This window comes from Cavia porcellus, unplaced genomic scaffold, assembly GCF_034190915.1.
Source record: "Cavia porcellus strain 051 isolate PalLab524CR breed Dunkin Hartley unplaced genomic scaffold, mCavPor4.1 scaffold_1, whole genome shotgun sequence".
NCBI lineage: Eukaryota > Metazoa > Chordata > Mammalia > Rodentia > Caviidae > Cavia > Cavia porcellus.
Window position 1 is genome coordinate 99,520,277 of NW_026947484.1, and position 18,722 is coordinate 99,538,998.

Consider the following 18,722-nt stretch of genomic DNA (forward strand, 5'->3'; position numbering starts at 1 on the left):
TAATTGAAGTAAAAAGTAAACAAAGAAATAATATAGATATTTTTCCAAACAATTAATTCATAATTACAAATCACTATAGAAATGCACGTCAAAACCACAGTGTTATCATTTCACTCCTGTCAAAGCAACTACTATCTGGAAACAAGAAAACAAATATTGGAGAAAGTGTAAAGAAATTGAGATCTTGTGCACTATGGGCAACTACATTAGTACAATGATGAGGTTCTATAAAAACTAAAAATAGAACCAGCATATGTACATAAAGCCTCACTTTTAAGAAATGAATTAATAGTTTGAAAAAACATACTCATGTTCATTGTGGCATTATTCACAATAGCCAAAAAGTGTCCATCGATGGATGTATACCTAAAAGGCGTGATACATACATTTTATGATCTAGTATTAAGCTTTAGAAAATAAGGGGGATGCAGACAAGCCTTATTAAGTGAATCTGATTAAACCACTCAGAAGAACAAATATTGCATATTCTCACTCATATGAGGTGACTAAAATGGTCAAACTCAGAGGCAGAAAAAAGTGACTGCCAGGACCTGGGGACGAGAAATGGGGAACTGGAGAGTTGTTCAATAGGATTAAAATTTAAGTTTTTCAAGAAGAATCATTTCTAGAGTTTTGCAGTCCAGCACAGTACCTAGAGATAACAATAGTGCACCATGTATTTAAAGCATTGGTTAGCAGGATACATCTCATATTAAGTAATTTTACCATGAAAAAGAAAACAAACAAAATCCTAGGGGGATAAAGAAACTTATGGACAATTAATATGTTTATTCCTTTCATAAGGTGATGGCTTTCACAGGATATGCACATGTCCAAACTGACTCTATTGTATGTATTAAGTATGTGCAGTGTTTAATCTCAGTGTAGACATTGACATAGAGAGACAGAGAGAGAGAGAGAGAGAGAGAGAGAGAGAGAGAGAGAATTAAAAATATCGACTCCCTGAGTTTTCCTAGTGATTTTAGAGTTTCTTTGGAAACTTGGAATTATACACTAACAGATATATCAATTTAGAAAAATACTCGTTTGTTTGTTAAGAAATTCAGTAGTTAGAGTATAAACCACTCCAGTGGACTTGCCTATGCTATTTGTACTTCATATCTGTGGAACTGATTCTGTAACATTCTTGTGTGTCCTAGTGACCACTTGGGCATTTAGAGGAAGCACCTTAGAGAGCCTATTAACTACTTTATGATGACGAAGTTTCAGTGTTGAATCAGAAATGGCAATCTAGTCGCAATAATTCAGACAACAGCTACTGTTAATGGGATCTGAACTCACTGTAGGCATTTGATTGATTTTATGAAAGAAAAATGCCCCTGATAATTGAGATTGTTTTATTCAGGCTGTTGTAATAGGCATAGCATCGATAAGGGACATGTCAAAAAAGAGAGAGAAAACCTTGGGATTTATAAAGACAGTTATAAAAAAGTTAATAGGAAGATAGAATGTAACCACTCAGAATGGTAGAAAAGTTATTTTGGGGTGTGCAGATCAGTGTGATCCTCTTCAGCTAGCTGTTTCTTAAAACACCCACAAAAAAGTACATTAGAGTGAGGGTAGATTTCTCAACAACCATCTTTGCTACTTATGGAAACCAGAATTATCAGTTTTTCCTCAAATTAGGTTACAAAATAAGAAACTTATTTTGTTTTATTTAATTTTATTTATTTATTTTGGTATGAGGAAATTGAACTCATGACCTTGAGCTTGCCAGGCAGCCAATTATGCCACAGAGCTAATTGCCCAACACATTTATTTTAAAGAGGAAAATATTTGGTTCTTAATTTCTCATTTCCAAAATACTTGTAAAATGTCTCAGTTGATTTCTATTACTTTAAGACATTGTATTTCTGAATTGGCATAATGCTCAGTAATAACTGGGTGCCATAATATTTGTTTTTTAATTTGGGAATTTAAACAAAGATTATTTTCTTCTATGGTTAGTATTTTTATTTGAGACTAGCTTCCTAATATTCTCTTAGGGCTTAGATCTAAAGTGTTCCCCCAAAATGCTCGTTAGTGTGGAAAGTGATTGGATCAAGGCATGCAATTCAAATGAGTGGGTTCATTCACTGATGACTTCAGGAGCCTGGTGCACCATTAGGAGGTAAAGCCTGTCAGAGGCTGCTCACTGGGGAGGTGGGATGGAAAGGTATGCTGTACTGCCTCTCTGGGGCCTATCTTCTCTCTCTGCTTCCCAGGCAGTGTGATGTGAGCACTTTCCTCTCTGGACCCTTCTCCCATCCCTGTCCTATCTTGGAGACAATCAACGATGAACCGAATCCTCAAGAACTATAAGTCAAAATAAACCTCTCCGCCTTTCAGAGGAGGAGTCCAGTATTTTGTTCAACAGTGGGAAATTGATTAAGACAGATTTCTGAAGACACCTGATTAATCTACTTTTTCTCCCACTTTTTTGATACATTCTTCTTTAGGAAACATTTTCTATTGCATAAAATTTACTAGTTTGTCTAGAGCATTTTATCTTTCACAGAGTTAATGAACCACTTACAATGGGTTCAGACACCATTAGAGGTGGTTGTACATAAATTGTTACAAAACATGAAAAGATGTGATTTCTTTGATAATGTGGTTTAGAAGTTCAGCTAAGGAATATATTTTCTTTTGAAGTAGTGGCATGACTTTACTCCTACTCACTCAGGAAGTAGAGGCAGAAAGATCACAAATTTGAGGATAACCTGGGCAATTTTGTAAAACACTGTCTCACAATTTGAAAATAAATTTAAAAAGAAGGGCTAGAGTGTAGCTCAGTGGCGTAGTAGTTACTTTGTAGGAAGCACAGTGCTTCAGTTCAATTCTTAGTCCTGCACACATAAAGAATATTTTATAACAGTGCAGTGTTGGAGCTGGGGATTTAGCTCAGCGGTATAAGCACCTGCATTGCAAGAGCACGGTCCTGAGTATGATCCAAACAGTGGAGTGTTTTTTAAGTTTGAGAACAATACTCCAGAGGCAGTATTTTAAAGACAATTCCTTTTTGGAAAAATAGGCAGTGGAAAATGATTGAATATGGTGAAATGAAAAGGTCCTGGTAGGCATCTGGTATTCCTACTCTCCCTCTTGGGATGGTCCAGTTTTGTTCTGGTAAAAGGAACACTTTGATAAGATGCTTAGCCCCCATTAAAGAGAACAGAATAGTGTTTAATAGTCTTTGAATAGGACAGCATTGTCCTGGGATTTGTCTGTTTTCCAATTTCCATCTTCCTCTTCCCGTGTAGAAGCACTAATTTAAATCCTGGCTACCTACACACCAGTTAAGATGTTTCACTGAGAAGCAGTTTCGGTGGACATTCAGAGTCTAAAAGTGAAGGTTGCTTTTCTGCTCCTTTCTTCCATTCAAATGGGCAGACCCCATCTGGGTCACCAGTGCTAGAGCCTGCTTTTTCCTTGACACTTTCTGTCATGCAAACATCTGGGCTGTGGAAGGTGCTGATTCAGACAGAGAGAATGAGATTACAGTTTTTTTATTGATTGGCAAGAGGGGAGACTCTTGGTTATCAACTGAACTTGCTTGCTTCACCCACAATTCTCTGGATTAACCCAGTCTGTCAGTTCCCTAGGGCCTCTGTAGCACAAAATCATGATTCAAGGTTTTTCAAACAACACACACCTATTCTACCAGTTTGGCTGGAAGTCAAAGTCAAAGTACTGGTAGAACTAGGTTCTCTCTAAAGCAGTGGTGGCTAACTTATGGCACATGTGCTGTGGCTCATACTCAGAACTCTGTCTCTGGGCCATTGAGCTAAGTCAGTCCAGGAACTGGGCATTTGGCATGACTGTTCGCTTTGTTTTGTTTAAACTAAAACCTGGTTATTCAGGTTTAATTGCAGGGTTTCCACTTAGCAATAAATAAGTGTATTCTGGGAGGCACTTTGGGCACTCCATCTCTGAAAGTTTCACCACTACTGTTCTAAAGCCCGGAGTCCTTTTTGTTTCCTAACAAGATTCTTGGGAATCCTTGGATCCTGGATTCTGTGTTCCTCCATTCCTGCATTCCTCTTCGTTCTTACATGGTTTTCCTCTGTGTGTGTTTTCACATGACTTTTTTATAAAAACAGCAGTCCTTGGATTCAGTACGATTTTATCTTACTAATTCTATCTGCAGTGACTCTCTTTTCAATAAAATCACATTCTGAAGTGCTCGTGAGTTTTGGTGGACCACAGTACACTAAAAATTACTGGTTGTTACTTTGCCCTTCTAGCACTTTCTTGGGTGTGTGTATTTTGTTCAAGAACTTCATTATTGATGAGTGCTTCTAGAGCATTGATTTTTCTAGCAATTCTAAGTGCTTCGCTTGAAGGTTTAGTATGACCTTTCAGCAAAAAGCCCACAAGCAAAGTGTTACAGTTTTCACAATAACAAGCCCTTAGAGACAGAAGGAAATGTACAAAGGATAGATTATATGGGCCCTGGCAGTGACTACTGCAGGAACTCTTCTTCTAAACTGTTTTTCTAAGTACATTCTTCAAAATTATAAAAATTATATATATATATACCTTCTTTCATATGAAGTTCAGAAAAGAAAATATTATTTATATTTTTATTACATAGTTTTGTTTGATTCAACTAACCACAAAGGTAATTTAAATAATGAAGGAACAAATATAAACTAGTCTGAAGTTCATTTTTGGTGGTCTTCTCACCACCAAATATCATTACATGAATTCTAATGTAATAACTTCATGAAACAAAATATCCTACTTCTGTTGTTTTATGCTTGTTAAAGGATATGTTTATTTTACTATTGGTAGAATCAGCATATAGTTATGGGTAATTTCTTATGCTTTTAATCTGTTTGAAGTGTCATAAATTTTATTTGCTTCATTTTCTTCAAGGTTTGTCAGCTGTTGTGGATAGCATAAAGCTTCAGTGTGCCCCTTTTCTACGCATCTGTATGTCCTGCAAACACAGGACATACAGGACAATTCTTAGAAGAAAATTCTGTTCCCACTACAACGTACAGCAGTGGTGTAAAACCAAAATTTATGGTGTGATGTATACAATGCAAGTTTAAATTGAAAACCTTAACACAGCGAAAGACATATTACCATTCATCTCCCGTTTTTTTCATGAGTGTCTTTAGGAGCTGTTATCAAAAATATGGTGAGTACTACTGCCAAGTGCTATCCGTAGGAAGGGCTGGCTTGTAAAAGTATTAAAGTGTCCTATTCCACCCTACTCAATAGATATGGTATTATTCAACTTCTGACTTTGCCCCCCAGTCCAAATAACTATTAAAGGTAAATGTGTTTAATTGATTTAGAATTTTTCAGCAGTTATGACAATGCCTGTGGAGACGTAGTTCAGAAAGACCTTCTGGAGCTGCTTGACAAAGTGGCAAAAATGATATAAGAACTGTGTTTCAAGGAAGAGACAGTGTTTTGAGGTGGGTTAATAGCAATATATTTTACTGTAAAATATTTTAATTTGAGATTCACCGTGCCTTTTCATCCCACTTCATAATATGTAAGTCTTCACAATCTGACTCTTTGTCTTTTACAAAGTGTATTAAATTTATTCATAGGACATTTACTTCCTAAGGTGTCTAGTCTTTGTTCAAACTGGGCTTAATATCCATTAATGCAGTCATAAATTGGGGCCAATGATCGTTTTTAAGAAGATATTAGTATACGTTTCCAATTCATGAACTTTGTAATCATTTTGAGTAGTGATTCCATGACCACACCACTGACTGTTTTTTTTTTTTTTTTTTCTTCTACAGCAGTCCTCTTCCCTCCCCCCTCCTTTTATGGCATATCTTATTCTACTTCTTTTTCTTTCCCCTCCTTCCTCCCATCCTTTTCCCCTTGGACCACTTCCCTACTGGAAGAGATCCATCTCCTCATCCCCTTCTATCCTTCTTTTATGATCTCTTTGTACTCTGACTCACTCAAATGAGAGATGCCATATGGTATTTAAGCTTGAGTGTCTGGTTTACTTCACTCAACATTGTATTTTCCAGTTATTTTCCCCCATTTTCCTACAAATGTTAGTCTGCTTAGGAGGTAATCTATTTTATTTAGCTTTCAAAGAGCCAGTTCTTAGACTTGTGGTCTTCCTTACTTTAGTCTCAATTTCATTGATTTCCACTCTCATTATTATAACTTCCTTGCTTAATTTCAGCTTTGGTCTGGTTTGTTGCTGTTTCTCAGTATTTATCATAATGTTGTCTGTTTGAATTTGCTCTGTTTTACTAAAACGAGGATTGGTTGTGATCATTTTTTCCTCTTAGAATTACTTTCATAGTGTCCCAGGGGTCGTGATGAGTCATACTGTCATTGTCATTAACTTCCAAAATATTTTACTTTTTCATTGATTTTGTGTGTGTGTGTGTGTGTGTGTGTGTGTGTGTGTGTGTGTGTGTAACGCGTTGGTAGTTTGGGAGTATATTGCAAATTTTCTAGGAGTTTTTGCCTTTTCTGAAATTTTTTCTATTCTTGATTGCTAATTGTATTGTACAGTGATCTAATGCATGAATGGTGTAATTTTTACTCTTTTGTATTTGCTTAAGTAGGTCTTGTGGACTAGTTATGTGATCTATTTTAGAAAAGTCTAGGTGCTACTGAAAATGTAAAAGAAGAATGGAATATTTGATTAAATCCATTAAATTTAAAGGTGTGGTTCTATTCTGAAATTTCATTTTTGGTTTTTTGTTAAGAAGATATATGTCTTTGTGAAAGCATGGTGTTAAAATTCATTGTTATGATTGCAGTATGCTTATTTGATCTTTTACTATTGGCAAATTTTGTTTTATGAAGGTAGGTGCTCCACTATTTGGTGCGTATGTATTTATCAATTTGACCTCTTATGGTTGTATTGGCCTCTTAACTCATATGTAGAGACTTTCTTTGTCTCTTCCAATCGTTTTTAACTTGAATTTTTTCCATGTCTAATATTAGAATTGCTGCCCCTGTTTATTTTTAGGATCCTAGTGCATGAAATATTAAGTTCCATTATTTAATTTTTAGTCTATGATTATCTTTTTACATTCAGTGAATTTCTTGAATGCAACAGGTTGTTCGATTCAATTTTTTGATCCTGACGGTCTGTGCCTTTCAGTTGGAGCACTGAGGCCATTATCATCGACAGATGTTACTGAGATTTGTCAGTTATTAACCATCATTGCCTTCTTTATGTGAACATGTGTCCTTTGTTTTCATTTCCTGATTTTTGGTTGCTTTTTAATCCATTGATCTCATCAATTTCCTCTGTGTTTCAGCTATGTTGAATTCATTGTTTTAGTTGAGTTTATATTTAAGTATTTTATCTAGAGCTGGGTTAGCACTCTTGTATCTTTTTAGCTGGTCTTCTCATGCAAATACCTTATTTGTTCATCTATTTTGAAGGATAGCTTTGCAGGGTGAGTTAGTTTGGGTTGGGAGCTATTTATCCTTAGAATTTGAAACACACTTTAACCTCTTCTAGTCGTCAGGGTTTGTGCTGAGAAATCTGGTGTGACTCTTATTGGTTTACCTTTCTATGGAATTTTTTTATGATTCTCTGCAGTGTGGTATTTGTCAGGGATAGGTGAGAAATGACATTCCATGAGACCTTCTTTTGGGTCTCCCTTTATCCTAGAGAAGAAACCTTGTAAGCGCTGTAACAGCCCAAATCTTGACCTACCATTGATGTGCACTGAACATGATGGCTGTGTCTCCTCTTACTCGTGAAAAACAGCAGGCAAAAGTATTTTTATAAATCAATTATGGTCTTTTTGTTTTTATTGTTCTTTTCTCCTTCCTTCTTTTCTTTCTTTCCTTCTTTCTTTCTTTCTTTCTTTCTTTCTTTCTTTCTTCTTTCTTTCTTTCTTTCTTTCTTTCTTTCTTTCTTCCTTTCTTTCTTTCTTTTTTTTCCTTTCTGTGTGTTACTAGGAATTGAGCCTCTAGACTTTGCAGTGAGCTATAGCCTCAAACCTTATTTGTTTGTTTGTTTCATTTTTGATATAGTATTTGCTAAGTTGATAACCTGTTCAGGCTTGCATCAGATTTGCAATCTCTTGCTTGGTTTTCTCAGAGTCCTGGGATTTCAGGAATTAGCCATCAGGACTAGTTGCAGATCTTTAATTTATATCTACAAAGACTTTTATTCCAATTGAGATCACTTTTTCAGGTTCTGATTGAGCCTGTATTTTGCAAAATACAATACAACCTATTACATTAGGGTTTTCATCTTCTGAGTAGACTAGTCCAAAATCTATGTGTATCTGATTTTTAATATCTTGTCAATATGTTGGAAATGCAAACTAAGAATGTATTTTAGAGCCAGAGCATTCAAGTAACTTATGTGACAGGTGAATTAATGATTTGATAGGTGCTGATCATAGGGCAAAGAAAAGACAAGTCAGTTTATTTGCTGGATTCTGCTATGCTTGTCACAACTTGATAAATGCTTATGCAACATTCTAGATAAGGAGTAATATACCTGACAATTATATTTGGTATCAGGCAACTCCATTTTCAACTCTCACTTGTTCTGTAAATCGGTAAAGAGTCATAAAAATGAAGAGAAATTGTGCTAATGGGAGTTTGAAGCTTACAATCTGAATTGTGAAGTATGGAAAAAACAATCATATGTTTAAATAAATGGAGCTGAAGCTGGAAAGACACTTTGGGAACAAGGAGAAGAGAGTCCAATGCATGATGAACACTGGAAAATAATGAGGAAATAAGTGACTAAAAATAGGTCATATGGAGAAGAGTTCTCACAGACTGGACACCCAGTTGGTGCTGGACTTAGAAGATGACAAGTGTGGACACAATTCAAGATTTTTTCCTTCCTTTCCCTTCTGCTGGGCATGTTCTTTTTCTAGAGATAATCATAGTTTTGCCACTCCTCTTGTTTCAGGACTCTGCTCAAATAAATGTTTTCTTTTTTTTTAAATTTTATTTAAATAAAGACTAAACAAAACAGAAAATGGGTAGAAATAATACATACATTCAGAGAAAAAATAATCAGTAAGAAATCACTAGTTAATGTTTATATACTGTCCTTTTAAAAAGTTCTTCAAGATACAAAAGTGGAACACATAAAATGGGAATTAAAACAGCAAGACTGAAACAGTTCTGTTCAATTATCCAACAAAAACTTAGTAATATGGTTGTCAATCCTATATACTTAGACATACATTCAGTTATCCATGTCTTCATTTGTGTTGGGATTAAACAAACTAAAGCAGGCTAAAGTCATTCTGAACAATGTATAATAGTTTTGCTGGATTTTGCATCATGACACTATAGGATCAGCACTGGGTATGGTAGTGTCTTCTTTTTTAAATATTATTTAAAGAAAGACTAAACAAAACAGAAAATGGGTAGAAATAATACATACTTTCAAAGAAAAAAATCAACAGTAAGAAATCACTAGTTGATGATTACAGATTGTCCTCTTACAAATAGTTATTTAAGACACTAAAATGGAGCACATAAAGTGGGGATTTAAACAATGAGACTGCAACCAGTTCTGTTCAACTATCCAACAAAAACTTAGAAATATGGTTATCAATCCTATACACTTAAACATACATGCAGTTATCCATATCTTCAATTATATTGAGATTGAACAAACCCAAGCAGGCTAATATCACTCTGAACAAAGAATAATACTATTGCTGGGTTTCACATTTTGACACTCCAGGATCAGCACTGGGCACTTTAGTGTCCCTTCAAAGTATCTGTTCATTTCATCATGTGTCATAAGATCAGTTCTCATAAACTGTTTATACATTGTACACATACATGAGTCTTAACATGCATTTCTATCATTTCTACATTAGAGGGAGAAACAAAACAAAGCAAGACAAAACAAAACATATTCCTATAAACACATAAAATGAAAAAGACATGTAAGACCTTGTACAAGTTCTACCATAGTTTCTGTGTTGTCTCTTGTTATCTTGAATATAATTGGCTATATCATCAGACATAGTATAATTGAATATATCAGCACATAACAGTATTAATAAAAACACAACTTTGCATGTAGTATAAAACTTCAAAAGCAGGCAGTTATCAAACCAGAGTGAGCATCGTAGTCTTGTCATCTTCAGTGTAGTTGCCTATACTTTCAGACTTGATACTATCAATCATATCAGTTTTGAATAAAACAGCAATCAAACAAACCAGATTTAACTAAGATCAGTCATGATTAAACAGTATAAATCATATGGGGCTCTAGATTAAGATAATAGCAAATTAAAGATCATTACTGTGCTATATCCTCATGTTTTTTTGGGATAGCTGTCTGTGTCCTCAAACCTAATGCAAGTAGATAAACTGGGACAGAATAAAATCTATCTAAGCAGAGTTGTGCGAGTAATATGGGTTTTAATTCTTGATACACTATTAACAATATCTTTTGCCATCTTTTTAAAGACCATTCCTCCCCTTTCACTTCCTCAGGGTGCACTGTGTATTTTTGGGTCTCACCTAGACCCTCGGTTTTAAATTGGAGGGGACAACCTGCTTTTTACCTAAGTGGTTCCAAACCTTCTCCCTTCTGGACTTGATCTCTAATTAAGTTCCTTTACCTATTAAAAGCCTCTCTTTCCAAGCTACCCACAAATACTGGTCTAGTTGCCCTTATTACTCTCTGGATCCCTGTCCCAAAGAACATTGTTTTCCCATATTTTATTTTCAGTCCTTATGCCCTTTTCAGGTTAGTTGTATTTCCTATAAAGAGCATCTTAGTGGTGGACCCTTCCTCCTGATCTACTCTACTGGATTCTCTCTCTCTTTTTTTTAATTTAGTGTATCAAAGCCATCTATAATAGAGATTATAACCAATCTTTTCTGCCTCATTTTTGTTATGCTCTTTTTTTTGCCATCAGTTGTCTGCTTATCTTCTTCATTCTGTTTTCTGCTCTATTCATTGAGGCTTCTCTGCCACTGTCCCTGGAATCCTAGTACTTTTCTCTCTCTCTAGAATGCCCTGCAGTATTCTCTGTAGAGTTGGATTGATGGTTGTGAATTTCCCAAGTTCCTCTTTGTATTGGAAGCATCTTGTTTATCCACTAATTTCTAGAGACAGTTTAGCAGGGTATATCAGTCTAAGCTGGAGGTTGTTTTCTTTCAGGGCTTGGAATATTTCGCTCCAGTCTCTTCTTGACTTGATGGTTTGTGTCGAGAAGTCTGCCATTATTCTGATGGGCCTTCCTCTGTAGGTGATATGTTACTTGTCTCTAACAGCTTTTAATATTCTGTTCTTATATTGAATTTCTGGGATCTTGATTATTGTATACCTGGGTGTAGCTCTGTTTTGGTTGTAGGTGGCTGGAGTTCTGTATGTCTCATACATCTGAATATCATCTCCTTTCCCTATGTTTGGGAAGTTTTCCTTAATTATTTCTGTAAATAGCCTTTGTAGTTCCTTTGTTTGTACTCCTGCTTCTTCATTCACATTCTTTATTCTCAAGTTGTAGATCCTCTTGTCATCTTCTAGCCTTTGTATTGTTACTGCTTGTTTCTTTATTATTTTTAAAAAAGTTTTTCCTTTCATAACCCCATATTGCAGACTTGTCTTCCAGTTTGGATAATCTATCCTTAGTTTCTTTCAAGCAGATTTACTATATTTCCATATACTTTTAAATTTCCTGGTAATCTCTTTGAATCTGCTTCATATATTCTATATTTTGTTTATATTCTTCATCAAATGGTTCTCTCCTTTGTTTGAGTTCCTCCCTTCTTCCATCTGTGTCTGCTTGAGGGGTGCTTAGCATCTCTTTTATTAATCTTCTTATATCTTGCTTTACTTGGCTAAATATTTCACTTTTGAACTCATCTATGAGGTTCCAAAGATATTGCTTTATGCCCACTGGTGCCATGTATGATATTGCATGTTTGATGTTCTCATTCTCCTTTGTATTTACCTGTTCTGGGTCAATGTTCTCAGGGTTGGGACCTGGGGACTTTTTGTTGTTGCTTCCTCTTTCCATCTTTTTTGTTTCTTCCAGGAGGCCCCAGTTTCTTTCTTTGTTGGTTACAATTCTTCTGAAGCACACTGGCTAGGTGACCTTCCCACTGAAGTGTGCTAGTGAGTTACAGACAGGGCCAGCATATGTTGGTCCCTCCCCTCCACATCAGTCAAACTTCTGAGGCTTCACTGCGTTAGTGTGCACTGCTGCCATAGGGAACTGATTTCGGATAACCTATTGGGTCTCAGCCAAGTCGCATGACCCAGGCCTAGCTTACTCCACCAATCTCATTCGGGAAGGGAACAACTGACTGAAGTCACTGCTGTCCCTTGTACTTGCCAGTCCGGCCCAGTCCCAGAATGTTGCCCACCGGAGCCTCCCTTTCTGTGGAATGGCTCCACTCCCATCACTCACCACAGGTCTATGCAGGCTTCTCACCAGTTCAGGTCTCCATTTGGCTGGCCTCGGTGTGACTGCGCCTACAGTGAGTCCAAGTGGTGGGACCTCGGATGGCTCAGCAAGTCGCCCGCTGCAGCAGGAGCACTAAGTCTTTAGCTATTCCAATAATAGCACCGGGACTGTATGTTTGATTGGTTCTTCTCACCTTAGTTTCTTCTTGGGACGAGAGCATTCATCTCCCTCTATTCAGGGCTCCCCATGCTGTATTATGTTGAATTCTAAGCTGACTATCTCAGGGAGCTTCTGTAGCCAGCTGTTATCTATCTGCCATCTTTGCTCCACCCTCAAATTTGCCTCAAATAAATGTTTTCACATAGCTCATCTATAATTACCCTATGTTAATTAGACCTATAACACTAATCCTACAACCAATTTTCATCTCTCTCTCTTTCACACACACACACACATAAACACATACACACAAAACAAAAATAAAAACAAAATACATGCATACTTGTACCTATTATAATTTAAGAGGCTCTTTGTTTTAATTTACTCTTATGCACTCTACTGCCCTGAATTATACCTGAAACATAATAGGCACTTGATAAAATATTTTGATAAAAAAATGAGTGAATTAAATAAATATGAGTGGTTAATGTTAATATTATGAATAAAAATTTTGAGAATTTCAGTGGGTTCCCAAAACTAGTCTTATTGAATCTGAAATGAATTTGCATAGTAGACTCTCTAACAATTTCGCTAGAAAATGGACTCCAATTTTTATAATTACCATTCCACTTGAGATAGTCTGTGTATAACAGTGCTTTTAATCAGAGTCTTATAAGTTAAATACAACAGAGCTTCTTAGTGACAAAGTTAGGAGTGGACATTATATTCTATGTGTAGTTTTGCAAGTGAAGTATACCAAGAAAAATATGCTATGATGTAAATATAAAATGTGCTTTACAATCAAATACAATCCATTGCTAAGATTGTTTATTGACTGGGGTGATCTATGTCTTTATCTGATATATTTAACAGATAATCAAAAGAAAACATTTGAAGTAAACAAGGAATTTATGCCTCTGCAATAATGTTTGTAATTCTCCAACTCAGCATCAAGGTAAGTATATTTTTCTATTTGAATTGTCAGAGGACCAAAAGTATACCTGTTGTAAAATTGATCTGTGTGATTTTGATGAAAATCAGAGTTTACATTGCTATTTTCACAGATAGTTTCAAAGGGATTTTGTTCTGAATGTATTTTTAGCCATTCAAAGACAAGCTCTAATTTTTCTTCTGAAAACACTGTAATTCATTTTATACCTTCTTAAATTAAAGCATACCTTCCCCCCAAATGATATTGCATTGGTAGATTTCACTCTGAGAGTTCTACAATCTATTAAAGTCAGAGATGAATGGAATTTTCTGCCCAAAACAGGATTACAGAATATGTTTCTGCCTTCACTGCAAAAATGTTCTTATTTAAATTACATTGAGTCCTTTTCTTACCCTGGGATCTCAATTGCATTCATATACATTAAATATTATCATGAATAGGGTCAGAGATAGGACATGCCAACCTGCAAAATGTATTTCCTGTATTTCATATTCAAATTCTGCAGTGAGGCATATGCTGCAGCCATGGAGACAAATGTCCTTTCCAGTCATCTTAATTAAAAATCATGATATCTTATCATGGCAAAACCTTTGTAGGTCACTCAAAAAGATGGCTACACGATGCTATCTGGAATAGCATATGCTTCTTCCCAGTCTCCATTTTGCAAAGATTTTAATTACATTATTTCATTAGGTTCTGCTTAAACTAGTAAATTTACAGTAAAATAATTCAAGAAAAGGTAATTTATGCTGATGTAGAAATGTCTTAGTATGTCTCTGTCTTAGTATTGTATTAATTTTCCAGCACATTTCTTCCTTCAGCTCTGGGAGTGAAATACAGTAAGCCTACTGAGCCATTATGAACTCACATATTTTTCCAGTATTAATCCTTTATTTATTGCCATTTTGTACAATTATTGGTTAGGCCAATTTGTGAATTTATAGCAAATAATAATTATTTGTAAAGCTAAATAAACTGGTAGCTTGCTTATAAATGTAATTTTATGAAAATATTGCCTGCTTTAGTTTCTTACTCATAAAAGAAAATATTATCACTGCTTATTTTAAAAGTAAAAGCACACAACCTCTTGGAGGAAATAATGCCAGACTGTAACAATGTAATAAGAGTTTTTGGGTTTTTGTTTTGTTTTGTTTTGTTTTGGTGCCAGGAATCGAACTTGCGATCTCGTGCATGCCAGGCAGGACTGTTCTGCTGAACTGTGTACCAGACCAAGAATTTATTTGAAATGCAAGACTGTTTTTGACAATAAAAGAAAGTTATGATTAACAGCTGATAGCAGTTTTCCCAGCACAGATGTAAGTTTAAGTCTTCCTTCACTTCCAGAGATAAATAAGTCTCAGCCTCTCTCACTGATATTGATATTGACTTTAATATTGACATTGATATTGATACTGATATTGATATTGTACTGGGTTTAGTTGATTTCCACCTGTACACAGAGATACTTGTTACTAGTAGTAGGAACATTTTCTTTTGAAAAGACTTTAGATTTTTGTTTGATTTTAAAGGAGATTTGGTCTATGCTGTCATATATTTCAGATAAAGCAAAATGAGTAAAAGTACCTTATACAGAGTCCACAGAGGAAGAATGCTTTGTCTGATATATTTACATTTTATAATTCATCTTTAAGAACAGAAGATATGATTTTAACATTTTTATTTATTATATTAATGTGTTGTGATTATTACATAGAACTCTGTCTTCTTAGAAAGTTAAGAGAATCCCTATTAGACAGATGTCATATATTTGTGACAATACAGTATAACATGGGCTCCAGTCTCCATTTTGCACAATTTTACTTATATTATTTCATTAGGTTTTGGTTAAAGTGGTAAATATACATTAGCTCATAGGGCTAGTCTAGTGCCCTTTGGAACCCTCCTATGTTATCTCTATATTTCTGTTGAAATAATATTTTAGTAGTTTTTTATTTTCTATGTTTATCAGGAAGTTATGGCAAGCAGCTGGCTGCCATATCTAGGTGAAACAAATATGAGGTGAAATATGTGTGCAAAAATCATAACCTTGACCGCAAAAATCTGAAATCACATTCACTATTTACTAATTATATCATCCCAGACAAGGATATTTAACATCTTTTACGTATGCTTTCTTGTCTTTAAAACAAAAATAAAAGTGATTAACTCAATCTGTTATGATCATCAACAAAGATAATGTAAATAAAGGATCATTGCTGTAGTCAGTGTTTGCAAGGGAAGCAATTTAATGAAAGACGCACAATTTATAGAATTATAATAGTCATCTAAAGAGTCAAACACAAAAAAGTGCAGGAAATCTGCCTATAGACTGAAGTCCCAAAGAACCCAGCTGAGGGCCTGGATCTCACGGCAATCTCCTGCATGAGTCCAGCAGAAGACCTAGAGCCCATGACAATGTCTCATGCAAGACTGTTTCGTGGATCTGCACTGGAAAGCCCCAAAAGTCAGTGGTGGAAGCTAGAAAGTCTGCACCAGTGGAATGAAGGATCTGTGCCAGCAAGCTGAGAGATCTGCAATGGAGCCCACAAGCTACACTCAAAGTAAGGACCTTTGTACCACGGCCATCCTCAGAGCAGCAAGGTCCGGAGCTCCTTCAGTGATGAGAACAGCTGTGTTCCTATCAGGAAGCCAGTGTGACAAGCTTCTTGTGAAGACTGTACAGCACACCCTTTTCACATCTGAAACCAGGAAGAGTACTACACCCATTCTCAGCAACAGAAGAGCAGTCGAATCCTTATCAGGAAAGTCAGCATGACAAAGTCCTGCAGAAGAACTAACAGCACCAGCAGAACCAACAGTACCACTTCTTCCTCTCCATTTCTCCTTTTTCTGTTGGCAACAATCCTCAGGTGTGCCTGGGACCCAGCGCCACGCTGATTCAGTTCATCTGGGTATTACAAGCTGACCATCAGTTGTCAATCCACCACAATCATATATACTACTTTATTCAAACCAGACAATCTAAGAAGTCTGATTCTTTCTTTTCCACAGTTTCCCTTGTTGAACTCCAGAGTCATACGTTAAAAAAAACAAAAAAACAAAAAAAACAAAAAACAAGCAGAACCACAGCCCTGATATTTGCAAGTTTCCTTTTTTGTTTGGTTTCAGTTTCTGTTCTTGGTAGCTTATGATGAAACCCTTTAGACATTTTCCAAATATATGTGAAGTCAGGGTCAAATGTCTTCAAAACATCACAAATATGTTAGGAAAGATATGAGTTGTAGTTATACAGGAATTTCTCCCAACCCTTTATGTAAGAGAATAATTAGTTTTCGTACTGAGCTTCCCTTTAAAGAAGTAGTAGTATTCTAATTTCATATAGGAAGGAAGGAATACTGTACAGAGAAGCCAGCAGAGTCTGATCAAACAGTCCTTGTCGATTTCCTCCTCAGTCTATTACAAGGAGGAGAGACCCTTTGTCAGCTCACTTTTCTACATGGCTGCCCATCCTTTACTGACCCTCAGAATAAAGAGTTTTCTGGGTTTGGAGCTCTTCATTTTTGAAAGCTCCCATGTCATGTAAACTTTTGGTGAAATAAATAAATTTTATATGCTTTTCTTTTCATCCTTTTTTAAATGAGTGACAGTCATGAACTTTGCCACTAGGAAAAAAGGACTTGCTGTTTTGACTCTATAGGATTTTGTGGGGAAAAAAGAAAGTCACAAAATCTTTTTCACCTCTGTAATATTCCACCTAATAAAATGAAATTGTATTATTCATTCAATCACATTAAAAAAATTTTTTTTTGCTACTTGAACTGAATGTGGTCCTCTTATGTGTCTGACCAATAGGATATCAGCACTTTGGTATTTGCCTTTTTCACTGACTGTGAGACAAGCCAGTTAAAGAGCATTAAGAGGGAGAATGAGCCATCCTATCTGAGCAGAGATAAAATAGCAGGGCAACTTCCAGGAGTATAGAGCTATTCAGCACCAATTCAGAAAACCAGCTCAGAAAATCCTAAAAATTATTAGCAATAATATTTTTTGTTTTAATATTTTCATATAGTTTATGTGGAAGAAGCTTATTAATATAAAAGGATGAGACAAAACTTTGAAAATACTATTTTAATTCCTAACAGCTAAGAATAAGAGTAGGACTTGAAAAGAATGCTTCAAATCTTAAGAGATCTTGCTGAATGGACATTTTAATTTAGAAAATATATTTATAGGGAAGCCATAAAAAGAATATTATGTCAACAAAGAAGAAAGAGTATCAAAAAGGCTGCTGATATAGAGGATAAATGTGATATGTTCACCTTTAAGACAATAGGGCTCAGTCTCATTTGTCTATTTCTAGGTAAACTAATTAAAATACATAAATATTTAAGATCCAGTTCTTAATTCATAGTTGTCCTAGTTACTTTTTACTCATCGCTGAGACAAAATACCTGAAGCCCAAAGTTGGGAAAGGAAAGGTTTATTTCTTACAGTTTTTGGAGGTTTCAGTCCACATTCAGTTGGCTCCAAGGCAGGTGGACATGCCTGGGCCGCAGTTCATGGCGGCTGCAAACAGCAAGCAGGAACCAGCAAAGAGCAAGACACACTTTCCTCCTGCCATTACATTACATCCTGGCTCCACCCCTAGGTGGGTGTAGCACTGACACCATCAATTCAAGCACTAGACAATGCAAAGGCACAATGCAAACTCATGAGGTCTGGGGGCCACAGACATAAACCATGACAATAGTATGTGTATTTTAGGTGCTCAAAAGCTCCATTTAATTAATAGTTCACATTTAAACAATGGAGAAGTAAACTTCTATCAGTACAAAGCTTTTTTTAGACAGTAATGAGCCAAGTAATATGATTATTCTTGAATACACATAGAAATTTAAGATAAATATCATAAACATTGAATTCACCAAAGATCTTAATATAGTAAGAGTGACAATCATGAAATTGAGATATTTTGGGATGGTATAGATATAGAATTTTCTAGTCTGAGTAACAGTTACCTTTGATATCATAATAAGAACTTCTTCTACCTGGTTTTTGTGTGTTTTTACATCAAATTCAGATCTAAAATTGCTTTTGTCCCTGACAAGACAAGATATTGAAAAATTCAATTATGAGTAAGACATTAAAGGGTTAAATTTTGCTGTTAATTTGGTTTCGTAAAAGTTACACCACTTAGAAACCATGAAGTTTGTCTTTTCCTGACTGAGTTTGTGAGAAAATTTCTCTCCTGAAAATTTAAAAGCATAGACCTTTATCACAAGTGT